We start from the raw sequence: 15,142 nt of genomic DNA on the forward strand, positions 1-15,142 counted from the left end.
CTCGGACTTTATTTTTTCATGGCTTCTCCCCGTGAAGGTCTTCTAAAGCAATAAAATAGTTGCAGAGCTTGATGGTTCACAGCCAGCACGATGCCTCATTGTACAGTCAATGGGACTAACAGTTTGGTGTGGGACTCCTCTTTGCAGGAGGGGATTAATAGGTACTGGACATTGACCTGACTAGCCACAGCCAAGGGGCTCGAACCCAAGATTGAGTCCCGGGGCCTGGGCTGGCATGAGAGTTCTTCCCTACAGCTGAGAACTAGAGCAGTGAGCCGTGCCCATGTGCATAGGTAAAAGGAGTTTCTCCAAGCTTCTACGTGCTGCTGAGATAAACCAGGCATTTGGGGCAGCGTGGAAGGAGGCTGAAGGCCCCTGAGCCGGGTAGTGATGGGGATGGAGAAAGTTGGGAACAAGACAAGTGGGATGCCACACCACTACCGGGAGCCCCAGAGACATCTGAGTCTACAGTCAAGTGGGTGCCTGATGCATGGTGTCAAGAAACAAAGGCAGGCTGGGTAATTCCCAGGTCATGGGATCGGGGGAGCTGGGCTTCACAGCCTTATTCCGCACTTACCTCCTCTCCTGAATCTGGATTTCATTCAGTCACCAATGGGGATTCGATGACATATCTGGAGGATGGGAAGGACTCTCTAGTGGCACTGCATGGAATCCCCCAGAGGGGCAGCTCCCTCCAGGATGGTCTTAGCTTTTGCCCTGCAACCACCGTGAAGCCATACTTAGCTTCTACCAAAATCTGGCTCCATGAGGCCAGGGAGTTAGGCTTTTACTTTTCTTTCTTTCTTTCTTTCTTTTTCCTTCCCTTCCCCTCCCCTCCCCTCCCTTCCCTTCCCTTTTTTCTTTCTTTCCTTCTTTCTTTTCTTTCTTTCTCATACTTTCTTTCTTTCTTTTCTTTCTCTTTCTTTCTTTCTTTTTTCTTTCTTTCTTTCATTTCTCTCTCTCTCTCTTTCTGTCTGTCTCTCTCTCTCTTTCTTTTTTTTTTTTTGACAGGGTCTTGCTCTGTCACCCCGGCTAGAATGCAGTGGTGCAATCTTGGCTCACTGTAGCCTCAACTTCCCAGGCTTCAGTGACCCTCCCACCTCAGCCTCCCGAGTAGTGGGGACTACAGCCATGTCCCACCACATCCAGCTAAGTTTTGTATTTTTTGTAGAGACAGGGTTTCATCATGTTGCCCAGGCTAGTCTCGAACTCCTGGGCTCAAGTGATCCTCCCGCCTTGGCCTTTCAAAGGGCTAGGATTACAGGCATGTCCCACCTTGCCCAGTCTTTTTTTTTCTTTTTTCTTTTTTTCTTTTTAATTTTTTTTGAGACAGAGTCTCACTCTGTCACCCAGGCTGGAGTACAGTGGCACAATCTCGGTTCACTGCAACCTCTGTCTCTGGGATTCAAGCTATTCTCCTGCCTCAGTCTCCCTAGTAGCTGGGAATACAAGCACGTGCCACCACGCCCGGTAATCTTTGTATTTTTTTTAGTAAAGACGGGGTTTCACCATGTTGGCCAGGCTGGTCTTGAACTCCTGACCTCAGGTGATCTACCTCAGCCTTCCAAAGTGCTGGGATTAAAGGCATGAGCTACCATGCCCAGCCAAGCCCTTTTTTTCTCCCCTTCATTGAAGTTTTTATTGATGATTGTGCATGCACATGCAGTGTTGAGAAATTATACATAAAGATCTCATGCAGACTTTACCCAGTTCCCCCATTTGTAACATTTTGCAAATTTATATAGTACAATATCACAACCAGGATATTGATATTATCCACCAATCTTATTTAGATTTCCCAGTTTTACTTGTACTCATTTGTGTGTACGTGTATATAGTTCTAGACAAATTCTAGACTGCATCCACCATGACAGGCAAGATCCCAAATAGTATGTCAGCATGAGGATCCCTCATGTCACTTTTTTATCACCAAACCTACCTCCCGCCCTCCTCACCTCCCATCCCTAACCCCTAACCCCTGGCAACCACCATAAAATGGTGTCCTTTCAAAAATGTTGTGTAAATGGGATGATGCGGTATTAACCTTTTGGGATTGGCTTTTCTCACACAGAATTCCTTGAAGATTCATCCAGTCGTGGTGGGTATTCATCCAAGTCATTAGGCATTGGGTGTGTCTGACTCCCTACTTTATCCTCAACACTTGTAACACTGCCTCGTGTAATGTAGGTATTCGATACATACTTGTTGAATGAACGAATGCACCAGTTCTCCTAACAGATTCAACTCGTCAATGCGTTAACAAGAAATGGATGTCTTACAGGAGAGCTCCTGGGAGATGGGGAAGCGAGTCCACATGGAGCCCAATGACAACACACGCAGTTCCCTGCTAAGGTTCCTCACTCTTGCTATCCCTGATCACTCCCCTCTCTCCTCTCCTCCCTGTTGGTCCTGCAAAACCCCTCCTATGGTTCTCAGCATTTTCATTTTTGCCCTAAGCTTACATACCCTGTTCAACAAAAACGCAAGCCATGGAAACGGCAGGACAAAGACCATCTGCTCTTCCTCAGAATCACCTTTGGGAACCTCGGTACCTCCAGCCTTGATAAAATGGACAAAGGGGGACCAGGCGTGGTGGCCCACATCTGTAATCCCAGCATGCTGGGAGGCCAATGCAGGCAGATCACAAAGTCAGGAGTTTGAGACCAGTCTGGCCAAGATGGTGAAACCTTGTCTCGACTAAAAATACAAAAATTAGCCGGGCATGGTGGTGGGCACCTGTAATCCCAGCTACTTGGGAGGTTGAGGCAGGAGAATCACTTGAACACAGGAGATGGAGCTTGCAGTGAGCTGAGATCGTGCCACTGCACTCCAGCCTGGGTGACAGAGTGAGACTCTGTCTCAAAATAATAAAATAAAATAAAACAAAACAAAACAAAATGGACAAAGGAGAAATGCCAACTCTAGTGACCTGAGAAAAACCTGATTAAGGGCTGCGTTTGGGTGGCAGGAATGGAAAAGAATTGAAAAATGTGACAAGCCCTCACCCACTCATTCTTCCACTTTAAATATTTGAGAAGAGGGTAGAATTAAAAAATGCTTCCCCACCTCCTTTCTACTAGATTCCTATTGCCTAACAGTACCCAGAACTAGTCATGAAAAAGGGTGCAGTTCTGCGGGGAAGAAAAATATGTCCGTGGTTTGTTTATCTTGCTGAAGATGACAGGTAGAATACCAGACTGATGAGGGAGGCTGGCACGCCAAATCTTTCTTTCTCAGTTTCAAAAACACCAAAGGTTGATGCCAAGATACTCAATTTATCTGGGTCCTTAATTCTGACACATTTCATATACAGACCAGGGTAATTAGCTCAAAACTCCACAAGAGCTATGATGCATGCTCCATTCTTGAAGAACCCACAAGACACTCCATCTTACCCTCTTAGCCTTCCTTGTTATGTTTCATGTGGGTGGAATATATGACCAGGAAGTTCTGCAGGAAAAATCACTCTGGATTTCTTTATTGCTTTGATAAAGCCACAGCATTTCTCAAGTGCTCTGTGCTGCAAGCGTCAGGTACACAGTAGGAAACCCAAATGTTTGCTGACCCACTAACTTTTTCCACCAAAGCTTTCTCTAATTTAATGCCAATTCTGGAATAAGCTAGATAGACACTTGGGCAATCAACTCACAAAAAATCTAAGTGTGTTGGCGCGACGTCTACAATATTTGCTCAAACACTTCCTCCAGAACAAAGTTCAGCCTAACTCCTTTAAGAAGGTTGCTGGTCCAGGTTAAGTATAAACACCTTTGATGGCTTCTTAAAAACTGTTTAAAAGACTGGGTGGTTTTTAAATGGCCAGGAGATGTCTTTCTCATGACAAATCAGGACACGCAGACCAAAAAGTCATCACCACCATTCTCAATATCCAACAATGATGAGACGTGTGGCCTCAGTACTTGAACTTCTTCCAGTGAGTTTAGACTCAGAGACCCTGCCCAGAAAAACAGCGCCGACTGCCCCAGCTCCTGTGCCACATCAAAAAGCATCCTTTGAGGTCCAGTCCCAGCTAAGAGGCAGATTTTCTTGGATGCAACCAGCAAAGAGAGATGTGGCGGCACTGTATTCAGCCAGGGTGGGGAAGAGGACAGTTTCTTTCTTTCTCATAATTAAGAAAGGCTTTCCCAAGGCCGGGCGCGGTGGCTCACGCCTGTAATCCCAGCACTTTGAAAGGACGAGGTGGGCGGATCACAAGGTCAGGAGATCGAGACCATCCTGGCTAACACAGTAAAACCCCGTCTCTACTAAAAACACAAAAAATTACATTGTATTTTTATACAATATAATTTGGGGGGGGCATGGTGGCGGGCGCCTGTAGTCCCAGCTACTCAGGAGGCTGAGGCAGGAGAATGGTGTGAATCTGGGAGGCAGAGCTTGCAGCGAGCTGAGATCGCACCACTGTACCACTGTACTCCAGGCTGAGTGACAGAGTAAGACAACGTCTCGAACAAAAAAAAGAAAGAAAAGAAAAAGAAAGGCTTCCTGATGGGCTGGGACTTTAGGACCTGCGTGAGTGGCCAGAGGGAACTGGCAAGGGGCTGGTCCTGCCAGGCTGGGAGTGCAGGGCAAGGATTTGGAGACAGACGTGGTTGCCTGAACAAAGCAGGTGCAGAGAGTCTTTCCCAAGAAAGAGCAGTGGAAAGAGTCAGGCTTAGGGTTTCTTGTTTTTTGTTTTTCCTGTGTTAAGTCTTATCTATTCATTGTGGAACACCTGGATAAATTAAAGAAATAAATGAGAAAGACACCACAGTTACATTACCAAAAGGAAACCACTGAAATCATTTTGATATGTTTTTCTCCAGGTGCTTTTGAGTGCGTGTGTGTGGGCAGCATTTACATATTAGTGATCACCAGTTTATAACCTACTCCTTTTCACTTAACATATGATGCAAGCATTTTCCCAGGTCATTAAATTCTTTCAATGGGTGCATATTATTCCTTCTTGGGGGCATGGCATAATGTAGACTACCCTACTGTTGGACATTTAGGTTATTTCCAATTTTTGACTATTATAGATAAGGCCCTGATAAGTAATGTCCTGCATAGAATTCTAGAGTTCATCCCCTACCCTGTATTTGGGTGGTTGTTACTGTTATTTTCTTCAGCTAGATTCCCGATTCAAAATTTCTGAGTCAAAGAGTAGAAAAACAAGGTAATGGGTGTTTTCTTGAAAAGCCAAAGGTTTGGCTTGATTCATAAGACTGAAACTGAGAAGACAATCTTGGATATTTGAGGCTCAAATGGTCAAAATGGTGGTAGGGCTGAGAAAACCCATCTCTGAGGAAACTGAGAAAACATAGGTACATGGTAATATCATTTTAGTTCAAATCCTCTCTTCCTTTTCCCTAGTCTTTCCAATTCTCCATATTCTTCCACTCCATACAAATGCATGGTTTTTGTTTGGTTGGTTGGTTTTTGAGACGGAGTCTCACTTTGTCACCCAGGCGGGAGTGCAGTGGCACGATCTCGGCTCACTGCAACCTCCGCCTCCCGGGTTCAAGCGATTCTTCTGCCTCAGCCTCCCAAGTAACTGGGACTACAGGCATGTGCCACCACACCTGGCTAATTTTTTTGTACTTTTGGTAGAGATGAAATTTCACCATGTTGGCCAGGCTGATCTCGAACTCCTGACCTCAGGTGATCCACCTGCCTTGGCCTCCCAAAGTCCTGGGATTACAGGTGTGATTCACCGTGCCAGGCCACAAATACACGTTCTTTTTCAGGCATACATTCACACATTCGTTCACTTATTCAGTGATAAGGCTGTGCTCGCAGATAGTGCTGGAAAAAACCAGTGCCTCAGTGTGCTCAGGGAGTGTATGGCTTTGTGAAAAACCAACACAATACAATGGAATGAAGGTGAAAAATGGGTGTACCCTCTGCAGCCTTAGCCAGGGACGGCCACAAGGGGAAGGACGGTAGCAGTTGGCAAGGTGAAACAGGTGATCCAAATTTAAAAAGGAACGTGTGCCTGGCCCTGGAGTCAGGGAAGCATATGAGAATCTTGAAAACCTGAACTGTTGGGCAGAAGGGGGAGCCACAGCAAAAGACAGCCTCAAGCAGACCCCCACTTTATCTGCACTCAGGTCAGAAATGAAACTGGCATTAATTAAAGGGAATTTTCCAAAGGTGGCTTCAAGGACAATCAAGGACAATCATTTATATATATACATATATACAGCTTTTTTGAGATCTAAGTCACATACCAAAATACTCACTCACTTAAAATGTACAACTCAGCAGGGCATGGTGGTTCATGTTTGTAATCCCAGCACTTTGGGAGGCCAAGCTGGGAGTATCGCTTGAGCCCAGGAGTTCGAGACCAGCCGGGCATACATATATAATGTACAACTCAATGATTTTAGTTTAGTATATTGTGAGTTGTGTAACCATCGCTACTACCTAGTTTTAGAACATTTTTATCACTCCAAAAAAAACCCCCTGTATTCACTGGAATTACTCCTCATTCTGCACCCCCCAGTCGTAGGCAACCACAAATCTACCTTCTGTTTCTGTGGATTTGCTTATTCTGGACATTTCACATAAATGGAATTACATATGGGCTTTTTGTGACCCTCCTTTTACTAACTCTGTTTCAAGGTTCATCTATGTAGTTGCACAAATTGCAACTACTTTGTACGCTGAATAACAATCATTGTACAAATATACTACCGTTTGCTTATCCATTTATCAATTGGTAAGCATTTAGGTTGTTTCTTCTCTTTTTTTTTTTTTTTTATTAGACTGTTTTTTTTTTCTTGTTCTTTTTTTTTTTTTTTTTTTTTTTTTTTTTTTTTTTTTTTGAGACAGGGTCTCACTCTGTCACCCAGGCTGGAGTGCGGAGGCACAATCATGGCTCACTGCAACCTCCGCTCCCCATCTGTTGGGATACTCCTGACTCAGCCTCCCAAGTAGCTGGGACTACAGGCGCCCACCATGTCCAGCCAATTTTTTTTTTATTTTGGTAGAGACAGGGTCTCACTATGTTGCCCAAGGTGATCTCAAACACCTGGTCTCAAGCAATCCTCCCATCTCAGCCTACCAAAGTGCTGGGATTACAGGTGTGAGCCACCATGCCCAGCTGTTTCTTCTTTTTGGCTGTCATGAACAGTGTTGCTATGAACATTTATGTACAAGTTGTTGTGTGGACATGTTTTCATTCTCTTGAGTATATACCTAGGAGTGGAATTGGTGGGTCACATGGTGACTCTATGTTTAACATTTTGATGAACTGCCTGTTTTACAAAGTCATTGTGGCATTTTACAATCCCACCAGCAATGTATGACAGTTCAGTATGTCCACATTCTCCCTAACATTTGGCATTGTCTGCTTTTCCTAGTTTAGCCAGCCCAGTGGGACTGAAGTGGCATCTCACTGTGGTTTTCATTTGCACTTCCCTCATGACTAATGACGTTGAGCATCTTTGCATGTGTTTATTGGCCATTGTATATCTTCTTTGGAGAAATGTCTACTGAAATTCTTTTTTTTTTTTTTGAGATGGAGTCTCACTCTGTCCCTCAGGCTATAGTGCAGTAGTGTGATCCCAGCTCACTGCAACCTCCACCTCCTGAGTTCAAGTGATTCTCCTCCCTCAGCCTCCTGAGTAGCTGGGACTACAGGCGCACACCACCACGCCTGGCTAATTTTTGTATTTTAGTAGAGATTTTGTCATGTTGCCCAGGCTGGTCTTGAACTCCTGATCTCAACTGATCCATCCACCGCACTCTCCCAAAGTGTTGGGATTACAGGTGTGAGCCACCGCGCCTGGCCTCAAATCCTTTGTAATCAGGGTACTTGTCATTTTATTGTTGAGTTGCAAGAGTTCTTTATATCTGATATATGTAAACCTTCTATCAAACATATGATTTTCATATATCTTCTCCCATTCTGTAGCTACTCTTTTCACTTTCTTGATGAAGTACAAAAGTTTTTAAGTTTTGATGAAGTGCAATTTATCTAATTTTTCTTTGATCACTTGCACTTCTGGTGTCACATCTAGGAAATGGTCATAAAGAATTACTCCTATGTTCTCTTCAAATAATTTTAGTTTTGGCACTTACAATTATGTCTATGATCCATTTTGAGTTAATCTTTGTATGCAGTGTGAGGTAGGGGTCCAACTTTGTTCTTGTATACATGGATATCTAGTTGTGCCAACAAAAAAGTCACCATCTGGGGATGAAACATCTTCCAGATAGGGCAAAAAAAAAAAAGTTGCCCCTTTCCCTCCTACATTTCCTAGATTTTTCCTTCATTCCAAGAGAAGCAGTTGTAGGGCAGCTCTCTGCTGGCCCCAGCAAGGCTTAGTTCAAGACCAGAAAACCCAGATGGATGCGTCAGTGGTGGGTCCCACAGCTCTTTCTGCAGTGGAGATTTAAAAGACTTCCTCTGTCTTCATCGCAGGGTCCTGGTGAGGTTCAGGTTAGTCCAGCATATCTGTGCTCCATTCAGAGTCACATGTCCTGGCGCGATTCACCAGTATTTTCTTTAGGCGAGTACATCCACCGTGTTCCAGAAGGACTGAAGGGGACTGATGTCCTGGAGTAGGTGGGAAAGCTTGGGGAGTGGCTTTGGGATTGGTGGAAGGCCTGGATCGCCTGAAGTCACCTTGGCATTGTGACTTTGTCTTCAGTCTGCCATTTGGTTGGGGAAAGCAAGAAGCCATGGTCTAGTTCAGGGTTCTTTGCATTACCATTGGAATTAGTGTAAGAGGGACAGCGATGTCCATGTTGTTTGTGCATCCTCTCTAGGTAAGGGCAGGAACTGAGCTTGTTTATTACAATAATTACAACACCAATAACCGCTAAAGTCTATTGACAGTTCATGTTGGCCTGAGCACTATGCTTCAGCGCTTCACACATGAACACAAGTCTCCTATTCATGCAAAAAATTACTGCAAACTTGGTAATGCCTTAAAACAACATCAATTGATTTTCTTACACTTCTGGGGGTCAGAAATCCAAAATGAGTCTCACAAGGATGAAAACCCAGGTCTTAGCAGGGCTATTTCTTCTGGAGCCTCTAAAGGTGAATCCATTTCCTTGACTTTTCCAGCTTCCTCCGTTTTTAGCTTGTGGCCCCATTACTTCACCCTCTCTCCCCCTGCTTCCATGGTCACACCCAGATAATCCAGGAGACTCTTCCCATATCAAGATCCTTACCGTGACTACATCTGCAAAGTCCCTTTTGCCATATAAAGCAACATTCACAGGTTCCAGGGATTAGGACCTGGGTATCTTTGGGGGCCACTATTTAGATGACCACAAGCACCCAGTTCTTAATGCACTCAATAAGTATTTGTTGAGTGCATGAATGAATTTTAACTGTTTAGCATTGTTGTTGGCAGTCTCTTGGCTCAGTCCTTTCAGGAATGTGTGTTCTCCCTTCCATCAAGTTTGTTCGAATCTCTTCAGTGAGGATTTCCTGACCGTAATTTAACATCACAGCTTGCTCCTCCATCACATACACTCCCAATCCCCTTATCCTACTTAAGTTTTCTTCTTCCCCATAGCTTTTTGTCATTTAATATATTGTATAATTTACTTAAGATGTTTGTTGGTACTTGTCCACCTTTCTCACTAGGATGTATGTTTCGTGAGGCAAGGAGTTTTCCATGTTTTAGTCTCAGATGTATTCTAGGCATCTGGAACAGTGTCTGGCACATGGCAGGTACTCAGTACATGTGTGTGGAATGAACATGTGAGCTGAATGGCCTCCCCAAGCCTCATTCAGCAGCAAATCTGGTTCTTTATCTACGGTGGCCAATCTTGGCTTTGATGGCGATGAAGCCATGGCCTGTTGTGAAGCCAATCAATTGCTGAGTAACCTATGGATTATCTTGTTTACTGGGCTCCACCCCATTCCATTAACACACTGGCAATTTTGATCTCTAAAACACAGATAACCTCAATTCTCATCTCCACCAAGACTTGCGAAAGTCTGGGAGGGAAATGAATGGTTTGGCTTTGAATAGTTCTTGAAGGATAAATGTTTTAGAATTAAAATGATTGCAGAGTTGAGATAGTAAGTTGTCCCTGGCTGAAGTTGCCAGAATTTGTGATGTTGCGTGTTACTGTTTTCACCAGTGTGTCTGGAGGTAATGAGTTTGTGGTTTCTGGGATTGGTTAGTCTCAGTTTATTCACTGTAGAGGGGTCATGAGTACCTGAGGAGGTGTGGTGGAGGGGCTTCAGGGTACCCATTGGCTTCCTGAAACTGCATGTGACTTTCTGTGTGCATGCGTGTTCCCAAGGAGAGTAGAATCCACAGCTAGCCTTGGATTCTCAATAGGGAAGTGAAGCACTTCTGCACTGCCCCAGCTCTGAGGATTCAGTGATTCTGTGACTGGGGATTTATAGCTGAAATTCTGAGCCGCACACAGCTCAGAAACGAACGTCAGTCATGTGAAAGGTGTGTACCTTCTCCTTGTTCCTATCCCCAGACTAACCAATTGTGCTAAAGATGCCAAACCAGGTGCTGGTTCAAATCTCAAGTGGACTAATCTCAATTTTTAAAAGACTGTGGGCATTTCTTGAGGCCTCTATTTTTCTCATAGAGAAAAAGGTGAAATATGGATACTTCTAATTTCTTTATTTTTTGTGTAAATATAAAAGTACTTTGAGGGTACAGAATACTACAGAATTGCAAATAATTAATCATAAAGGGAATATATGCCGTTTTTGTTATGTGGCAACAGACTGTCTTGTTCCCAACTCCATCCGTCCATCCATCCACTCTGTAAACATTCATTTCCTCACAGTAAATATGAAAGCTACCATGTGTGTGACCAAAGCTGTATATGAGACACTTATGCTGGCGGGGCACAGTGGCATACCCCTGTAATCCCAGCATTTTGGGAGGCTTAGGTGAGAGAATTGCTTGAGGCCAGGAGGTCAAGATCAGTCTGGGCAACACAGTGAGACCCCATCTCTAAAATTAAAATTAAAAAAAGAACACTTATTCTCACAAAAATCATGACTAAACTGAGGTTCTGAGAACACAGACCACTTGTTCAGTCACACAAAACAGCCAGAAGTGACAGTGCAGACCTTGAACTGAAAATCTAATTCTATCTGATGCCAATGGCAATGTCTGTTAATATCACCCACCAAAATACTCCTAATGGTGGAGAACAGGGAAGTCACCTAGGAGGGAAATGGAGGGAGAAGTCTATCTAATATAGCATCTTCAAATCTGTGTTTTACCTTAAAATGCACGCAGGGGTGCAGTGTACTCCATATTAGACCCACGCTTATTTTCATACCAAAGAATTTCCCACCAATCTTTAAGTACAAATGATGCTTTTGAGAATGGGTGTAGCTTAGCGTAGCTCTCAGCCACACTCCCCACCACACACACCATTTTTCCATGTCAGACTTTGGTGTTTCAGTCTTACGTCCTGTTGGATTGGAGGCTCCTAGAGGACAAGATCTCAATCTGATTCCTCCTTTCTCCTTCCCAAGACCTAGCCCAGTGTCCAGCATGAAACAAGTACACAGATAACGAATGTGGCAAAGACTTACTGCATCCCTGCCTGAGTCAGGTGCCATGAGAGATACAGATAGTTACAATGTGGTCCCTGCTCTCAAGACATTTACAATTGAGCTAAAGAGGCCAAGCTTCCATTAATGAAAAGGATCTTCCCAAGACTCTTGGTACACCATTTTAAAAGCTTAGAACTGTCGGCCGGGCGCGGTGGCTCACGCCTGTAATCCCAGCACTTTGGGAGGCTGAGGCAGGCGGATCACGAGGTCAGGAGATCGAGACCATCCTGGCTTAATGTGGTGAAACCCCGTCTCTACTAAAAATACAAAAAATTAGCCAGGCATGGTGGCAGGCACCTGTAGTCCCAGCTACTCAGGAGGCTGAGGCAGGAGAATGGCCTGCACTCCAGCCTGGGCAACGAGCGAGGCTCCGTGTCAGAAAAAAAAAAAAAAGCATAGAACTGCCATAAAGCAAGAGAAGAAATGATAGGTAATTAGACACCAGACAAAGTTCCATTAAATAGGACAAATTTTGTGAAAAGTGACAACCTGTTCCTCTGGAAAGGCAGCATTGTGTCAATTAAAGAGCACACCTTGAAGTCGCAAAGTACAAATTAATGATGTTGAAACCACTGTTTCCCAAGAGGGAAAAGTTGAAAATACAGTCAGCTGCACTAGATGCTGTCTGCCTTGCCAGAGGTTCTCAGTCTTGGATTGATTAGGCTTGGAGGGTCACATTGAACCCATGATACATTTTGAAACACTGGGTAGGCTCTGGGCTTATCAAATTGTATTCTATTCATCAAATATTTCCCGAGTTCATTGTGTAGGCACTGGGGATGCACAGAGGGGCAGCGATATATGATGAATGGCTCATACACTTCGCAATGAAGCAAAGATTCAAAACCCTGGCTATACCATGAATTAGTTGAGGACATTAGCATAGGACAGGGGTTCACCTCTCTGAGCCTCCATCTTTTTGTTTTTGAGACAGAATCTGTCACTCAGGCTGCAGTCCAGTGGTGCAATCTTGGCTCACTGCAACCTCTGCCTCCTGGGTTCAAGCATTTCTGCCTCAGCCTCCCAAGTTGCTGGGATTACAGGCATGCACCACCACACCTAGCTAATTTTTGTATTTTAGTAGAGATGGGTTTTCACCATGTTAGCCAGGCTGGTCTCAAACTCCTAACCTCTGCTGATCTGCCCACCTCGGCTTCCCAGAGTGCTGGGATTACAGGTGTGAACCACCGTACCCAGCAAGCCTCCATCTTTTAAACCATAACATGGAGACCCTAATTCTTATCTTGTAGGTGGTTGCAAGGATTGAGGGTAATAAACATAAAGCTCCCTGCACAGGAAATTGCACTGAATAAGAACTTCCCAAAGGGGCACTAGGGGAAGTGATATCATAGAAGAATTAAGAAAAAGCTCTGATTTCAAGAAACTCCCAGGCTGAGGTGGCAGGATTGTTTGAGCCCAGGAGCCCAGCCTGTGCAAAATGGTGAGATCCTATTTTGAATTTAAAAAACAAACAAATAATAACTAAATGTTAAAAACAAGAAACTCCCAGTCTGGTGTAAGGACCAAAATGTTAACAAATAAATGTCATTAGTGTGATGGGTGTGACTATGTTTTTTAGACTAACACTGAGAATTTACTGTGTGCCAGACGCTGTGCTACGCAGTTGTATCTGGATAAACTTGTTCATTTTTTTTTTTTTTTTTTGACAGCATCTCACTCTGTCTTCACAGGCTGGAGTGCAGTGGTGCAATCTTGGCTCACTGCAACCTCTGCCTCCTGGGTTCAAACGATTCTCCTGCCTCAGCCTCCCAAGTAGGTGGGATTATAGGCACCTGCCACCATGCCCAGCTAATTTGTGTATTTTTAGTAGAAACGGGGTTTCACCACATTGGCCAGGCTGGTCTCAAACTCCTGACCTCAGGTGATGTGCCTGCCTCGGCCTCCCAAAGTGCAGGGACTATAGGCGTGAGCCACCACACCCAGCCACACTTGTCCATTCTGTGCAAAACTATATAGAGCAGGAATTACAATTATTCCCAGTGAGGAACCTGAGGCTTTGGCAGCTTAAGTAACATGCCCACGGTTGCAGAGCTGGAAAGTGATAGAAGCTGGATTTGCATCTTGCAATCTGCCTCCTGAGGTAGATTTCAACGTACAAGCAAGCCAGAAGAGGCTTCACAGAGGTAATACAGGAGAGGCAAGAGGTTTTTCAGGCATCAAAGTCATAGCAGAGAAGTTCAGGCAGGAGGGAAAAGCAGAGACAAAGAGCTGGCAGGATGAATCAGCTGATTCTGTTCAGGAATTCAGGTGGGTCCGTGTGGAGGGTTTGCATGAAGGATAATGAACATTCAGAAAATGAGGTTGAGGAAGGAGAGAGGGGCCAGATGGTGGACAGCTCAAGCGCCAGGCACAAAGACCTGGACTTTTACCAGAGTAAAGGGTACCAGTAAAGGGTGTTGAAGACACGATCACTGGCATTTAGGGAATGGATTCCACCTGCCTATGTTAATAAAGAGGTGACTCCACGCAGCATATTTGGATGATAAGAGCACATCAGATTTTCCAACTAAAGGACTACTTTTCAGTTATTGTTCATGTGCAAGTCTCACTCCCTCCCCTGCTAGCCAATATGTTTCTTAAATTAAATGTTGATTCTAATTGCTTTTGGTTTCCCCTAAGTGCCTGGCATAAGGTAGGTGCTTAATTTTTTTTTTTTTTTTAATGAATGAGTGATTAAAAGCAAGAGTGAATTTACATTTAGGTCTATGAGCCTCTGAAAAGAGATAAATTCTGAGCTGGATTCAAGAAAATGCATGTATTTGAGGTGGAGCATAGACCTAATTGTGAAAAGGAAAACAAAAAAAGTTCCTAGAATAAAGCAAAGGAGAATCTCATAATTGCCGAGATTTCTTAAACAGATTATGAAAAGCACCAGCCATAAAAGAAAATATTGATACACTGAACTTCATGAAAACTAAGACCATCTCTTCATCAAAGGTACCATTTACAGGGTAGAAAGGCAAGCCACAGACTGGGCGAAGAAATCTGTCTTTATTTATATATAATTATATATATATAATAAAGAACACTTAAATATTAACTTAAAAATCCAACTGTTGGCCAGGCGCAGTGGCTCATGCCTGTAATCCCAGCACTTTAGGAGGCTGAGGCGGGCAGATCGCTTGAGGTGGGGAGTTCGAGACCAGCCTGACCAACATGGCAAAACCCTGTCTCTACTAAAAATACAAAATTAGCCGGGCGTGGTGGTGCATGCCTGCAATCCCAGTTATTCGGGAGGCTGAGGCAGGAGAATTGCTTGAACCCAGGAGGTGGAGGTTGCAGTGAGCCAAGGCTGTGGTGAGCTGAAACTGCCACTGCACTCCAGCCTGGTAAACAAGAGTGAAACTCCATCTCAAAAAAAAAAAAAAAAAAAAAAAAAAATCCAACTGTTAAAAATGAGACAAAACTTCAGTAACCACCTAACCCCAAAAAGTCACCAAGTGGTCAAAATGCATATAGAAAGATGCTCAACATCATTATTCATTAGAGAAATACGAATTAAAATAAGACATACACCAGGCCACCTATACACCCACCAGGACAGGCATAATTAAAAGACCA

This window comes from Colobus angolensis, unplaced genomic scaffold, assembly GCF_000951035.1.
Source record: "Colobus angolensis palliatus isolate OR3802 unplaced genomic scaffold, Cang.pa_1.0 Scaffold207, whole genome shotgun sequence".
Classification (NCBI taxonomy): domain Eukaryota; kingdom Metazoa; phylum Chordata; class Mammalia; order Primates; family Cercopithecidae; genus Colobus; species Colobus angolensis.